The 16,198-nt window shown below is 36.7% G+C and overlaps 1 protein-coding gene across 2 annotated transcripts in view; it reads left to right on the forward strand.

The window, feature by feature from the left end:
• The first annotated feature begins 13,807 nt into the window (after positions 1-13,807).
• Positions 13,808-16,198, forward strand: part of DCN (decorin) — a 56,600-nt gene continuing 54,209 nt past the window's right edge. The window contains exon 1 of one of the 2 annotated variants that reach the window (XM_044677923.1): positions 13,808-13,827. The gene's annotated coding sequence lies outside the window, so the exon portion shown is untranslated. Of the gene's footprint in view, positions 13,828-14,001; positions 14,144-16,198 lie in introns of those variants that run through there. The other variant, XM_044677922.1, reaches the window with a different exon arrangement.

The raw sequence follows: 16,198 nt of genomic DNA on the forward strand, positions 1-16,198 counted from the left end.
TTGATTTATCTAGATCTGAAAGAGGAATATTTAGATCCCCCACTACTATGGTTTTACTATCTATTTCCTTCTTGAGTTCTGCCAGTTTCTCCTTTATGAATTTGGATGCTATGCCATGTGATGCATACATATTGAGCACCATTATTTCCTCATTGTCTATACTGCTTGTAATCAGCATATAATTACCTTCCCTGTCTTTTTTAATCATATCTATTTTTACTTTGGATTTGTCAGAAATCACGACTACCACTCCTGCCTTCTTTTTCTCATTTGAAATCCAAAAGATTTTGCTCAAGCCTTTTAAACTTAAACTTGTGTATGTCCACCCCCCTCATATGTGTTTCTTGTAGACAACATATGGTAGGATTTTGGTTTCTAATCCACTTTGCTAATTGCTTCCATTTTTATGAGCGAGTTCATCCCATTCACATTCAGAGTTATAATCATCAGTTGTGCATTTGCTGACATTTTGGTATCTGCTCCTAGTTCTACCCCTCCTTCTTATACTATTTCCTTTTAAACCAGTGGTTTGCTTTAATCCAGTAAACCTTGTCCCATCCCTTGATTTACTTCCATTTATACCCCCTCCCTTATTATTCCCCTCTTTTTTTTAAGGTCTAATGAATTCCCTCCCCCTTCTTCTTCCCTCCTTTTTTTTGATCTCCCCACTCCCCTGCTCCCCTTGTTTTATCCCTTCTGACTTTCTCAATAGGGTTAGATAGAGTTTTATATCCCAATGGATTATATAGCTACTCTTTCCTCTCAGGGTTAATTACACTAAGAGTAAGATTTAAATATTACCTCTAAATGCTCTCTTCCTCTGCTTCTTATAATAGTATTCATCCCTTCTCCTTCCCATGTCCTCTTTGTGTGTAAAAGATTATCCTATTTTTCTTATTCCTTCAAGTTTCTCTTGGTGTCCTCTACTATTCACCCCCCTCTTTCCCAACTGCCATATCATCTTAGACCATTTAGTATTCCATCCTCTCCTTATGAATAATTCTTCTAATTACTGTAATAATGGATACTATAATAGTGAATAGAGTTCCTTAAAGAGAATTACACATAACATTTCCCACATAGGAATACAAATAATTAGATCTTATTGAAGCCTTTAAAGAGGCAAATTTCAAAAATAAGAGTTTTCTAACTTTCCCTTCTGTTTCTTATTTACCTTTTCATGATTCTCTTGATTTTTGTGGTTGGATATCGAACTTTCCATTTAGTCCTTGTCTTTTCTGTGCAAATACTTGGAAATCTTCTATCTTGTTTAATGCCCAAACTTTCCCCTGGAAGTATATAGTCAGTTTTGATGGGTAGGTGATGCTTGCTTGTAGACCCAGTTCTCTTGCCTTTCTGAATATCATATTTCAAGCCTTGCGGTCTTTTAGCATGGAGGCTGCCAGATCCTGTGTGATCCTGATTGGTGCTCCTTGATATCTGAATTATCTCTTTCTGGCTTCTTGTAAAATTTTTCCTTTTACTTGGAAGCTTTTGAATTTGGCTATTATATTCCTGGGCGTTGTCTTTTCTGGGTCTAGTGTAGAGAGTGATCTATGAATCCTTTCAATGTCTATATTGCCCTCTTGTTGTAGAACTTCTGGGCAATTTTGCTGAATAATTTCTTTTAGTATGGAACCCAAATTTCTATAAATTTCTGCTTTTTCAGGAAGACCAATGATTCACACATTGTCTCTACTAGACCTGTTTTCTTGATCTGTCAATTTCTCATTGAGATATTTCAGGTTTCTTTCAATTTTATCAGTCCTTTGACTTTGTTTTATTTGTTCTTGCTGTCTTGAGAGAACATTGGCTTCTACTTACCCAATTTTTGTCTTTAGAAACTGGTTTTCTGCTATAATCTTTTGATTTTCCTTTTCGATTTGGTCCATCCTGTTTTCCAGCTCTTTGATTTTGGTCTCCAATTTTCTTATCAATTCTTTTGATTTGGGGGCATCTTTTTCATACTGCTCAATTCTCACCTTTAGAGCCTGGCTTTCCTTTTCAATCTGGTATTCGATTTACTTGCCTCACTTTCCAATTGCAAAATTCTGCCTTAAACTGTTATTTTCTTGCTGGATGTCTTCCATCTTTCTCATAATCTCAGATTTGAACTCTTCAAGACCTCGTAACCCATTTTCATTTTTTTGGGAATGTTTGGATATGGTTACTTGCTTGTTCTCCTCTGCTCTTTGCTCTGTTGTCTAGATTCTTTCTGTGTAAAAGTTGTTGAGTGTTAAAGGTTTCTTCTTGATCTTTCTCTTCTGAGATTGCTGAATCTGGCTTGCCATTTTTAGCCCAGCACCCTTTCAGCTTTATCCTTCACCCAGGGTCTGTCTGCACTCTTTAGGCTCCTGAGGTCTCAGGTCTAGTTGTTCTCCGGGTCAAGCCTCCTGGTGGTCCCCTTGTTTGTTCCTCTGCCCAAGGCTCCTTTAATAGTCTCAGGGCACTGTTTCTATAGTCATGCACCTCTCTGCACTGGGTCCCCATTCAAAGCCTTGCCTGTACTCAGTTTCTGTGTTCAAAGTCTTCTCGGTTTTTAGCCTCTTGGGGTCTTAAGTTTTGCTGCTCTCAGGAGCAGGCCCTGGTGACCCCAGGTAGCTGCCAATGACTTAATGGATGCCCCAAACTTGCTCTAACTCTTGTGCACTGGCTTTGGCACTGTAGGTGGTGTGGGGAGGTAGAGGGTTGCTCAGCTTGTGTTTTAGTGAGAGCTGTTTCACCCCCTTATAGCATGGAAATGCCCCTATTCCATGTACCTTCAATTCTTCACCCTGTTGTGGGATCCCTTCATTTGTCTGGATTTGTTTTTATGTCTTCTTGAGGAGTCCTATATGCATGAGTTAGGAGATGTCAAGCAGCTCCTTTTTACTGTGCCTCCATCTTAAACCAGAAGCCCATTAATACCCTATTTTTTTAAATTTAAAACCCTTAACTTCTGTGATTTGACTTATAGGCGGAAGAGTGGTAAGGGTAGGTAATGAGGGTCAAGTGACTTGCCCAGGGTCACACAGCTGGGAAGTGTCTGAGGCCAGATTTGAACCTAGGATCTCCCATCTCTATGCCTGGCTCTCAATCCACTGAGCTACCCAGCTGCCCCACCCCCCATTAATACACTATTAAGGAGGTCAATGAAGCAGTTCAACCATATTGGAAAACAATTTGAAATTACTTCAAGAAAAAGACTAGGTGGTGATGGAATACTACTGTGCAATAAGGAAAGATGAACAGGATGATTTCAGAAAGAGCTGGAAAGACCTCCATGAACTGATGCAGAGTGAAACAGGCAGAACCAGAAGAATATTATACACAGAAACTGCAATATTGTGTAATGATCCAATGTGAGAGACTTTGCTACTAACAGCAATAAAATTATCCAGGACAATTCTGAAGGACTTATGAAAAATGAATGCTATCCATGTCTAGAGAAAGAACTATTGGAGTATAATTGCAGATAAAAACATATGATTTATCACGTGTTTACTTGGGTATGTGTCTGTGGGTTTTGGTTTTATAAGATTATTCTCTTACAAAAATAAAAAAAATAGATAAATAGATTTTGTGTGATAATACATGTATAACCCAGATTGAATTTCTTGTCAGCTCTAGGAGGGGAGGAAATAAAAGGGAGATAATATGGATCATATAATTTTGGAAAACTGTGGAAATTTGTTATTAAAATAATTTTTTAAAAAATGACTAAAATGGCTATACATTTTGACCTACAGATGCCACTGCTAGAGGACTATTTTCTTATGTTACCCTATATTTTTTGATATTACCTTTTATAGCAGTCTCTAAAAGAATAAATATGTAGGTTTACCACCAAAACATTATTACTGGAAAATGATGATATAATAATGTCTGACTAAATCTCTGTTGATTGATTATGTGGTAGCTAACTAACTTCTTAAATACCATCTGGGAGCACCCAATTGCCTACAGAAGTACATAAACTAGAGTTCTGATGAACTACTTTAGAGAAACCACTATCAATAAATTCCACCTATTTTCTTTTTAAAATATTTTCCCATGTTTACATTATTCATTTTTACCCTCCTTCTTCCCCCTCTCCAAGAACTGACAAGAAATTTCACTGTAAATCCCCTTTTTCCAAAGGAGTTAAGCAACCTCTCTTTAACAAAAGAAATAGTAATGATGATGACAATTATATTAACATTAATAACTAGTATTTACATACCATTTTATGTTTTACAAAGTACTTTGCAAATATTATCTTCTTTATCCTTATAATTATCTTGGGAGGAATATGCTATTATTCACTCAATTTTATTTTATTTTTTCTCTATTTTATTTTCTTAAAAATTTTTTTAAAAATTACACACACATATACTATCTTCTTTTTTCTTCTGTTTTTTTATTATTTTTATTTTGTTTTAATATTGATTAGCTTACTTTTAGAGGATAAGTGACATGCATAGGGTCACAGATCTAACAAGGTTAGATTTGAACTCAGGTCCTCCTGGAGTGTTGCCCAAGATCACATATATATTCTGTGTCAGATGTGTGATTCGGAATTAGGTCTCCCTAATTCTGAGGTCAGGTCAGTCTCTACTGTACCAGAGACATACCTCACTGAGGTATATGTTGTCTAAGAAGTAATTCATTAGCAAACAAAAATAAATCATGCTTTAGTCAAGGAAGGAGCTGTTCTGGAATGCTTTAGAAAGCATTTAGTGAATTGTAGAATGGGACATGTAATGGAGAGCAGATCCCATCTCTGCCCTTTCTTTCACCCTCTCACTCATTTCATTTCTGACTCTATACTCCACTTCACCTTCATCCTCTATGTGCCTCTGTCTCTCTCCTCCATTTTTCCCCCTTGGTTTAGTCCCTGCAACAATCTGCTTCTGTTTATGAGTCTGCTTTCTCCTGACCTTCTCTCTTTGTCTTCCTCTAACAATCTTACCATTATAGAAGATATCATCTCCTATTTCTCTGGAAGTAGTTAAAGACCTTTTCATTGTAGCTGGCATTAGAGAAAGGTAATATCGATACCCTACCATTGGATCATGAACTATATATACATGTATCTATATTTGGTGGCTACATATATTGGGCAGGTTTGGAGATACTCTACTGAAAGTTTTCTTTAAAAAGCAAAAACAAAACCAACTCTATTTTGGATACTTCTTTGTATATCCCTTTCTTGTAAACAAAATGTATATGTTATAATTCTATACTCAATGGGATACTAGAACCTTGAGAACAAGGGACACAAAATATCTATTACATTTTTTCTTGTATCTCCATGTTGAGCTTGTACAGTACCTTAAGTGACATGTAATTAATGCTTAAAAATCTTGAAGACTAACTTGAAACATTGCCTCTGACAATGCTTTTAGACCTTGGGAAAGTTACTCAACCTCAATTTCTTATCTGTAAAATGTGGGCAATAAGCCTCACAAGGTGGTTGTTAGGATTCATTGGAATGGTTTTGCAAACACTTTGCAGATTTCTAAGCTCAATAAAAATACTAGGAAATTGCTAATTATAGATATTTCTTAAACTCACATTCATCAACAGATTGATTGATACAAGATTCCTTAAGAGAAGTAACTATGGAGACAACTTTGTTCCACGACTCCCTGACACTCAATACTAAATAATCTAATATTGGTAGATAAGTTTGCCCAAGCTATCCTTCATTGCTCTGGAAAATGCTCAGTGTAAATAAAAAGCAAAAACAAATGAGACAGGGATGTCCAAAAGTTAACAAAGTTCTCAAAATGCCCCTGCTGACAATGACATGATTCCCATTGTGTGAAGTCTATTGCAATGATGGACAAACTTTTTAAAGAGGGGGCCAAAGGAAAGGAAATGCTCATCTGTCTACCTGTTTCTAAGGCAATTCTTTCAAAGTTTCACTGTATTGTATCCTACTCATTGTATTCGTCAGATTAGGAATAATGTCCTGAGGCCTGATAGAACATTTCAGGGAGCTGTATCTGGCCCTTGGGCTGTAGTTTGCCCATCACTGGCATTGGATATTCATTTTTAAATTTTTTCAAAGTAAAACCGATTTGGTATTAATACAACAAGATCAGTGGCATAAATAAACTTCATATCAATATAGATTTTTAAACTTTTATTTTTTTAATTACATGTAGAAAAATTTTTGAATTATTTTTTTAATATCTGGGGGTTTAAATTCTTTTCCTCTCTCATTTCCTCCTTCCCAGTTTGTACGTAGTTTGATATAGGTTATAGCCAATAAAGAATTTGAGTTTGACATCAGTTATTTTGATTATTTCCAAGGCATTTTGACATGATCAGACTTTGACTCTTGCACAGCCTATAGGAGAAAGAAACGGTTTAGAAGAAACTAACAAGAATGTAGCCTTTACTAAATTTGTGAGACCCTTTTTTCATGTCCAAATCCTCTTGGTGTCTTTAGTGCCTAAGAATTCCAGCAACTCAGCAGCTGCAACATGGGCCATATAATATCTTCCTTAATAGGAAAAACACTCCAAGGATCCAAAGGGAAAGATAGATAGAGACATCCAGGTCCCACAGCCATACTCTGTAATAAGGTCTTACCTATTTCCTATTCTTTCCCTCCTCCATGTTGTCTGCATATAGGATAGAAGCAATCTCACAAACACCAGAAAAGGAAATTCTGTTTTCTTATTCTGTTTGTAGAAGGTCATCACTTAACACTTTGCCTTCATATTTTGCAACATTATCATCTTTAAAAATGTTATTAATTCTGTGTTTATATCTGACCATAATGTTAAATGTTATTCAGAAACAGATGATTGTAACACTGGAGTGCCTTTATACACAGTAATTGCTTCGTTAGAGTTTACTGAATTTAATTAAATAAAATTAAAATGCAGGACATAAATCTCTCTATGTTATTTTTCTCTTTCTCATTCTCTTTTTCTCTGTCTTTCTCTCCACCTCTTTATTCTCTATTAAAACTCTATACTTGTGTTCTCCATAATATTAGGGGTTAATCACATCCTGACAGAGGATCCTAACTTGAAATTAAGAATGAGATACATTTTTGGACATGTGCAATGTGGGGATTTGTTTTGCTTGACTATACATATTTTTATAAGGAGAAAAACAAATGCTTGTTAATTAAAAAAACAAAGAAACACCAAAATAACATTGAGAACTCTGCTATAGGAAGGTATTTGAGGACAGTCACTGAATAAACATTTTTTAAAAAATCCTTACTTTCCATCAAAGAATCGATATTATGTCCCAAGCCAATATTGGCTCCAAGTCAGAAGAGTGGTAAGGGCTAGGCAATGAGGTTAAATAACTTGCTCAGGATCCCACAGCTAGGAAGTGTCTGAGGCTAGTTGAACCCAGGAACTCCTGTTTCCATGCCTGTTTCTTTATCCACTGAGCCACCTAGCAAGCCTGAAAACAACAACTTTGAGAGACAATAAGAACTCTGATTAGTACAATGACTACCCATGATTTCAAAGGACTAGAGATAAAGCTTGCTACCCATCTCTTGTCAGAACACTGATGGTTTCAAGATCCTAAAGGAAACACTTATTTTTGAACATGGCAAATGTGTGTATTTATTTTGCTTGACTTCAAATTCAGAATCCTTTCTTACCTTTTTGTTGGAGAATAACTGAGGGCAAAGGAGTTTTAAAAAATGGATTCATTTTCAATGAAAACAAAACCCAACTTCCATAAATTTAGAATATCATTCTCTATGATGCCTGCCCTAAAACTAGACCTCATAAGAGACTTTGCAGTTGTCATTCTAAGATCAATCTAATGTGTGACCATGACCACAGATGAGTAATTTAATATATTTGAGTCACAATCTTTCAAACATCTGTAAAACTTGTGTCTAAAATTCTGCCTTCATCCTGATCATTAGACATAGTCATTGCTAGGTGGCTCTAGTTTAAAAGCAAACACCGCTGGGAGAGGTAACACATTGAGCACATAATTCAAACAAGTCCCTGAGGGAATACAATAAAGGAAAAATAACTTTTGCTAGCAAGTAGTGGATTGGGAGGATCAAAGAAGGTCAGGCTCTTATAAAGAACTGCAGTGGGACCTTGAGTACTTTGAGAGTTGGAGAGGAGAATGTGTTAAAGGAATGGCATTAAGGACACATTTATTTATTTATTTATTTTGGCTTCATTGCATTTTGACCTTGGACTAGTTCATCATGCCCAAACCATGACACTCCTGTGCCTGAAAACCACATGTTTTTGGCAGAGAAGATGACAACACTAACAGCAGCAACACTATAATACAATAAAATTGGGGATACTTACCTGGTCTGGAGATGTGATTCCAGTTTTCAAATGTCATGTCAGGTTTGTGAAGAAAATCACTTGGTTGCTCAGGAAATGGAAGAATCCTTTTCAGGCTCTGGCATTCTTCATCCTGCTAATAAGCAATTGTCACTTAAATCAATTGCTGCGCTAATGAAAATGGCCAGTCCTGAAATGAACTCTGACAAGACACAGAATCCAGTTATCCTGCTAACTGATGAGTTGTCAGTTGAAATTACCGTGCAGACATTTTTAACAGGAGATGGGGCATGTGATTAGAATTTAAATATTTCTATATGCCAGCCAAGAATTCTGGGAAGACTAGGCTGACAATCCAGAGTAGAATTAGTCTGAATGATTTGGGTTTAGGATTAGCCTGAAAGACCTTGAGTTTTAGAAGAATTTTCTTTCATACAAATCTTCTAGAGGCTTGGGTTTGGGTTCAAGCTCCATGTTCAATCTAGTGGACTTGAATAAATAACTTAAAGTTAGTGACAGACACATTAAAATCTCACTGGGATTGAGATTCACTCATCCACAAAATGGATTTCACTGTATAACCTCCCCCAAACCTCAAAATCACAAGGATGTTGCAAAATAGAAATAGAGCAATGGAAAAATAAATGGTTTGAAATATTAGAAGGGGTTTTTTTGTAAAACCAAAGGATGAAGACTAGCTTATATGTCTCAGGAGTGATTCAGATTGATGTGTTAAGAATCTAGTCATGGTTTTGAATATAGGCTGCTTATTAGTCAAGAAATATGAATGTGAAGTTATTCAAAACATTTTAACTCTCTCTCCTCTTTCCTCTTCCTCTTCCTCTTCCTCTTCCTCCTCTTCCTCTTCCTCTTCCTCTTCCTCTTCCTCTTCCTCTTCCTCTTCCTCTTCCTCTTCTTCTTCTTCTTCTTCTTCTTCTTCTTCTTCTTCTTCTCTCTCTCAAACTCTCTCACTTTGTCTCATTCTGTCTTTCTGTCTGTTTCTGTCTCTTAAATTTCAAGTATCTTCCCAACTCTCCAGTTTGGAAGTAAGTTTTACTCATGGAACCAGTCTCACTATTGAGTCCAAAGGCAGGTTTGACCTGCTCCATTTCTGATGTGGTCTGACTCACACTATCTTAGGCAATCTTTGTTCTTGAACAGCCACTATATAGATGGACAACTCAGTTTGGACCACCTATTAGCATAATCTACTGCAATTCAGAATGAATCAAGCAAATGCAAGCCTCAGCCTCCCCAGGGTTTGTGATTACTGGCAAGAGCCACTTCATGTCTATCTAACTCTACTTTTGAAAGAGAGAGACAGAGGCAGAAAGAGAGAGAGAGACAGACAGAGAGAGACAGAGAGAGAGACAGAGAGAGACAGAGATAGAGAGAAAGAGAGATTATTAGATAGGCAGGGAAAAGTAGACATAAATATAGACAGACGTATTGACAGTGGTGAATAGACAAAGAGGTAGTAGATAAAAAGATATAGACAAATATAGACACAGATAGAGGAATAAAAGTGTAGATATATAGATAGGTTAATAGAGAGAGGGAGATAGGGAGATAGGTAGACAGATGAGAGATAGAGACAGGTAGAGATAGAAATATAGATAGACAAAAATATACAGATGTATAAGTAAATAGATAAATAAAGAATAACTTTTATCCCTCTAGCTTTTCATGGCCCTGAGAGGCATCTGTGGAACCTGAAAGACATGGCTTCAATCTTTATCTCTAACACAGACTGATGGTATGATAACTAGTCAAGTCACTTAACCTCTCAATATTCCTTCTATAAGAAAATAGGTTAAAGAGAGGGTATGAGTCTCCATATGCATCTTACTGTAATACTACAAATTACAAAATATTTGACTTTCCAGAATTAGTTTTACCCATAGGCAGAAAGGGCAAATATAAAGCAACAAATGACTGGCATAATTTCAGGACAAGAAATCTTCCTTCCCCCACTGATAAATGGTCAAAGGATATGAATAGGCAGTTTTCAGATGAAGAAATCAAAGCTATCAATAAACAAATGAAAAAAATGTTCTAAATCCCTCCTGATTAGAGAAATACAAATTAAAGCAACTCTGAGGTATCACCTTACACATAGCAGATTGGCCGATATGACAGTAAAGGAAAATGATAAATGTTGGAGGGGATGTGGCAAAATCAAGACACTAATGTGTTGCTGGTGGAGTTATGAACTGATCCAATCATTCTGGAGGGCAATTTGGAATTATGCCCAAAAGATTATGAAAGAAAGCATACCTTTTGATCTAAGTAATATCACTACTGGGTCTGTATCCCAAAGTGATTTTTAAAAAAGGGAAAGGACATGTTTGTACATATATATGCACATATATGTATATAAAATAGAAATATTTCTAGCTGCACTTTTTGTGGTGGCAAAGAATTGGAAATTAAAGGGATGTCCCTCATTTGGGGAATGGCTGAACAAATTTTGTTATATGCTGGTGATGGAATACTATTGTGGTATAAAAAATGATGAAAAGGATGATCTCAGAAAGAACTGGAAAGACCTATATGAACTGATACAGTGTAATAAGCAGAACCAGAAGATCATTATACACAGTAACTGAAACTGTGGAGTGATCAAATGTGATAGACTGCAATTAACAGCAATACAATGATCCAGGACAATTCTGAGGACTTATGAAAAAGAATGCTATCCACCTCCAGAGGAAGAAGTGTTGGGGTATAAAGGCAGATAAAAACATAGTATTTGTCACTTGTTTATTTGGGCATGTTTTGGAGTTTTGATTCCATAAGATTATTCAGTTACAAAAATGAATAACATGGAAATATGTTTTCTGCGATAATATATATATATAACCCAGATTGAATTTGTTTATCAGTTCTGGGAAGGAGGAGGGAAGAAGGGCAGGAGATAATTTGGATGATATGATTTTGGAAAATTATGTGTGGAAATTTATTAAGATTTTAAATTTTTTTTAAAGTCTTTTCCAGTCTTCAAATGCAAAAGTGCTTTGCAAATCTTAATGTCCTATATTAAATGCTAGCACTGGCTGACTCTATTCAAGAAAACTTTTCCCTCCTCCACTCCATCTACTGACCTTCCTATCATTCTTTAAGTCTCAACTAAAATCCCACCTTCTACAAGAAGCCTTCCCCAATCCCCCTTTATTCCAGTGCCTTTGTTAATTATCCTCATCTATTCTGTGTACAGCTTGCTTTGTTTATATTTGTTTGCATGTAGCTATCTCTGTTAGATTGTAAACCCCTTGAGGACAGGAAGTATTTTTTTTTTGTTTGTTTCTTTTTGTATTCCTGGAGCTTAGCACAGTGATTGCTACTTGGTAGACACTCAGTTGTTATTTGTGATTATAATCATGATTGATTATTATTAGTTAGTAATAGTAGTATCAGTATTGTCACTATTGTCTCTGTAATGCGGCTTTATTTAGAGAAATACTTTCCAGTATGAAAAAGATTCCATTCTCTCCTGGAGTTGGGCATTTCTTCCACAATGGTTTGTACATGCCCATCCTGTGATTGCAGTTATCTCCCTGTAAATCCACTAAAGGGGGTCCACCCAACATGTTTCCAGCACTTACTCATCTTCTCTTGAAATCACAAGGACACCAAATGGATACCAAATGTTTATTCTTGCTATGTGGCAAATCCATTTGATTGTTCTACTCCACCCTTCCCCTCCCAGTCATACTTTTTCTCTGATGACTGGACTTGGAATCAAAGAGCCTAATGTTGGGATTCTAATTGCCTTATCTTCTATTTGTGTGGCCTTGGTTAAACCACCTAACCTCCGTGGTCCTCAGGTTCCTCTTTTTTATAATGAGGGTGTTAATCTAGAAGGTCTCAAGCTCTTTCACAGATCCATCATATATTATCATTTTCCACTTACTAATTAATTAATTAGTGAATTAGTTCTTCTCTAATTTTTTTTAATAAATGAATTATTGTTTTCCCCTTCTTGAAAGCACTTTTCTTTAGTGAGAAAGCTTGAAGTTATGAGACACCAGAGGAGGGAATGTGGGGGTACAGGAGTGGGACTAGACAACTCTGGAGTTTGAGAGACAAAATTTTCACTCAGTCTTTAATTTTGCCTCAGGTCAAGGAGGCTTTTTGGAATCTTAAAGATAGTGAAAATATTGGTCACAGAAAATATCCTCACCTATCTAACAGTATCAACCCAATTAACAAATTGGCATAGAAAAGAATTTGAGAAGAAAGTGTTTGAGGTAGGGAGGGGGACTGTGCCACTTTCTGCTGGATGGCAGTGTGGGGTTTTACATAGAAACTTAGAAGAGAATATAGGCGCCCTCAAATTTAATTCTACCCCATTCCAATAGAGCCCCTCCCTTCTGTCTTTATCTCTCTGTCTCTGTCTTTATCTCTGTCCCTGTCTCTTTCATGGTGGTAGTGGTGAATGTCACAGAGAAGAAGAGGGGTGCATCCTCTCAATTTTCAAAGCTATTTACTTCAGGTTTGCACCTGGTCATAGCCTAGGGGCAGGCAGAAAAATGCAAGTCAAAACATAAGAGACGTGAACTTTTCAATCTTTCAAGAGAAAACTCAAAGCATTTGGAACCAGGGAGTTGTTACTATGCTCTTAGTACTTCTCAGGGGCTAAGTAAACACTTTCTTGGAAATGTGGATTCTTTTCTCCCTTTTCTGATGTTTGGAAAGCTCCTGGATATCAGTATTTAAGTCCGAGCAAAGATCTGGATACATTTAAACAAATAATAACCAGATTCTCTTCAAACCCACCTCCCCAGTCATTGGACTCCCTGGGACCTACTTCTAGGATATGGATGTTCTATAAGAATCCTGGGGCACACAGTAAAAAGATTCTTTTTGAACAACACTGTTAGGTCTATTGTGCTTCTTGCCTTTGAGAAGGGAGGGCTAGGGGGATGGGGAGGGATGCACTTTTAGGGCTTTGTTAGTTTATACCAAACATTTCTGGTCGTAAATGTCAGGATCATTTGAGTAATGAAAATTATAAATGACAGGCTTTTCACATAAAACTCTGGCTTCCTTCCAGAATTCTTTAGGTAACCATTCAAAATATATGGAAATGACCCCATAGCATTAAGATGTAGTATTTGAGTTTCTGTTATAAAACAAAACAAAAATGTCAGAGGAAGAAGAATATTTTTTTAAACTAAAGGTTACTCACATATTTGATATGGAACCCTTTTAGCATAAATACAAGATGAATGCTGGAGTATGGGCTCAACCTCCAGTTCTTGTGAATAAGGGGGGAAACAATTCGCTTTTCAGCCTGCTAAAATGTTACTTATAAACCAAGAGAGAAGGAAAAGAGGTGGGGGGGATGGAGTGGGGAATAGACTATCCTTCAATTTAAAAAAAAACTTTTTTAAAGGAAATGAATCTATTAAGTAAGATAAATCACAAGTCAAGTTGCTCAGCTTTTCGGCACAAGCAGTTTGGGATGCTTAACAGACGAAAAAGAAATAAAGCAAATGAAAAAAAAAAAGTCCGATAAAGTTTCTGGCTACAATACAGGAGACATATCATTACCATATGATCTAATGTGGGTGTCAGCCTGGATTGTGTTCATTGAGGGAAACCTTTTTTTTTTTTTTCTTCCTCCTAACTGGGCTATGGAGTAGAAAGAAGCAAGAAGGTTTTCCACCAAGTGACAGTCACAGAGCAGTAACCTGCCCCCTCCTTCTCCTCCTCCTCTTCCTCTTCCTCCTCCTCTTCCTCCTCCTCCTCCTCCTCATCTCCTCCTCTCCACACCTGCAAACTTTTCTTTCTTTTTTTTTTTACCCCCGCCTGGGTTGAATATTTAGTGTAATTACATCTCAGCTTTTGAGGGCTCCTGTGGCAAAGCCCTGGACGAAAAGGTATGGTTTTCACTAATTGTCCCCAAAGTTGCTGCAGACTAATAAAGCTTCAGTCGGGAGCGAAAGGGATGAGCTGGGGGAGGGATGGGGAGAGAAGCTTTGAGTCCTGTTTAAAGCTACCTTTTGTTACGTGCTTGAGGATGGAAGTCGGGGAGACATTTTTAAGGGCTCGTGTACTTTGTCTGGGGGTCGGCACGTTGTTTTTTTTTTTTTTTTTTTTTTTTTAAGTTTTGCTTCTTGAACGGCTGTTTCTAAACACAGATGTCTTTTTTCTTACAATGACTATCTGCCTTTCTGCATGAATATTGCCAATGAAATGTTTGACTATTTCACTCGTTTACAGGGAAATGTTTCTGAGTTATGCGAAGTGTGGTGGAATTATGGATTCAGGGAGCTTTGGGTTGTTTTGTTGGCTTGTTTGCTTCTCCTTCTTCTGCATCCTAACGGACTTTGAGCACTTCTTAAACCTCAGAATAACATTATCCAGAGGGATGGGGGGATAGCTGTAAAGACTTTACCTTGTAGCTCTGAAACCCTGGCAGATCCTCATTTAGAGGAGACGGATTCTTTGGGAAAAGATGGAAAGGGTCACAGATCCCCGCCTCTGGACTTTTCATGTCCACGGTATGCAGGGCTGAAAGCGAGATCCTCTGAACATAATATACAGTGATGCTTGATATTTTAAATGAGACCTGTGACTATTTTATAAGACAAATTCGCTATGAAATCAAAGTGTGTGGTTTAATTTTTCCCCATCATTTTTTTAGAGATGGTAACACAATGACTCCCAGTAAAGTGGGATCCCAGGGCTGTGGATGCCTGTGGCTTTTTTCTTCCCTTAACTATTTTGAGATGTCATAGCCAAGAGACTTCTATAGCTACCCTTCTAATGGATAAATGTTTTGGTTACCTTGATTTTAATTGCTTTATTTTATTCTGATCCTGTGAATTGTTCTGGGACTGGAGGCTTTTATTTCTCCCCCCTCCTCCCCTTTTTCTCCAAGTGTTTATTGTTTCACTTATCTCCTTCTGAGTATTAAGTTCTCTGGCCAAGCCCACTTTGATATTGATACCATAGGCATAAATGACATCACAGAGACCTTCTTCTCATTGAAGCAGACAGAACAGTATTTTTGTAGTCACTTTGAACAACAAAGAGTTATTCCAATGACATAAAATTCATTGAATTTGGTCCCTGAAAATAAGTGGAAGAGAAGAATCTTGTTTGTTTATTCAGTTTCCATGTTCATCACCTATTTAAACAGCAGACAGAAGAAGAGGGACAAAGCTGTAGATAAATCATATCAAAATTCTTCTTGCTTAGAACAACTTCAGTAAATTTAACTAGATACAGCTCTACTTTTTCACCTCAAAAACAGATGAAGTTGTTCACTGTGCCTTTGTGAATTTCATATTAGTGATAAGTTTACATGAATGAAATGTAAACAATTAGGCCACACTTTTTCTTATTGTAATATATTTTCTCCTAACTGTACCACTTTAAGACCCCAATAGTATACAGTACGCCTAATAGTTTGAATAATGATTGGGAATCTATAGTTCCCAATCATAAAACCAATCATTGTCCTAAGATGCTTCTCTTAAGGGAAGGTAACTTTAGCAAGAAATCTGATGAAGATTCTAGTAATTCTAAGACTGCTATCCCAGGCCCCACGCTGTACCCTGAATTCAGTGCATCTAATTCCAATAAACCTTTCTGAAGCTACATGCAAGTAACAGGTGTAAATTATATGGAAAGGACCAATTGAGGCATTGGAGTAAGTAAATAATAAAGTTATCAAAGGTTCTTCAAAAATAAAAAATAGATGCATCACAAACTCATATGGATCAAAGGAAGCAAATGAGCTGCTTTTCAGTGTTAAGTTATGGAAAAAATGGTAAAAGAATATATAATTTTAACAAACAACAACCACAAAAAATTCCCTTTCCTGGTTCCATGGATTTTTAGATCGGTCATAAGATCACAGATGGAAGGGATCTTAGGGATCATCTAATCCAACAGCTTTCTTTTACATATGAGCAGATTTAAAGAGA

This window comes from Gracilinanus agilis, chromosome 5 (assembly GCF_016433145.1).
Source record: "Gracilinanus agilis isolate LMUSP501 chromosome 5, AgileGrace, whole genome shotgun sequence".
In the NCBI taxonomy this organism is placed as follows: domain Eukaryota; kingdom Metazoa; phylum Chordata; class Mammalia; order Didelphimorphia; family Didelphidae; genus Gracilinanus; species Gracilinanus agilis.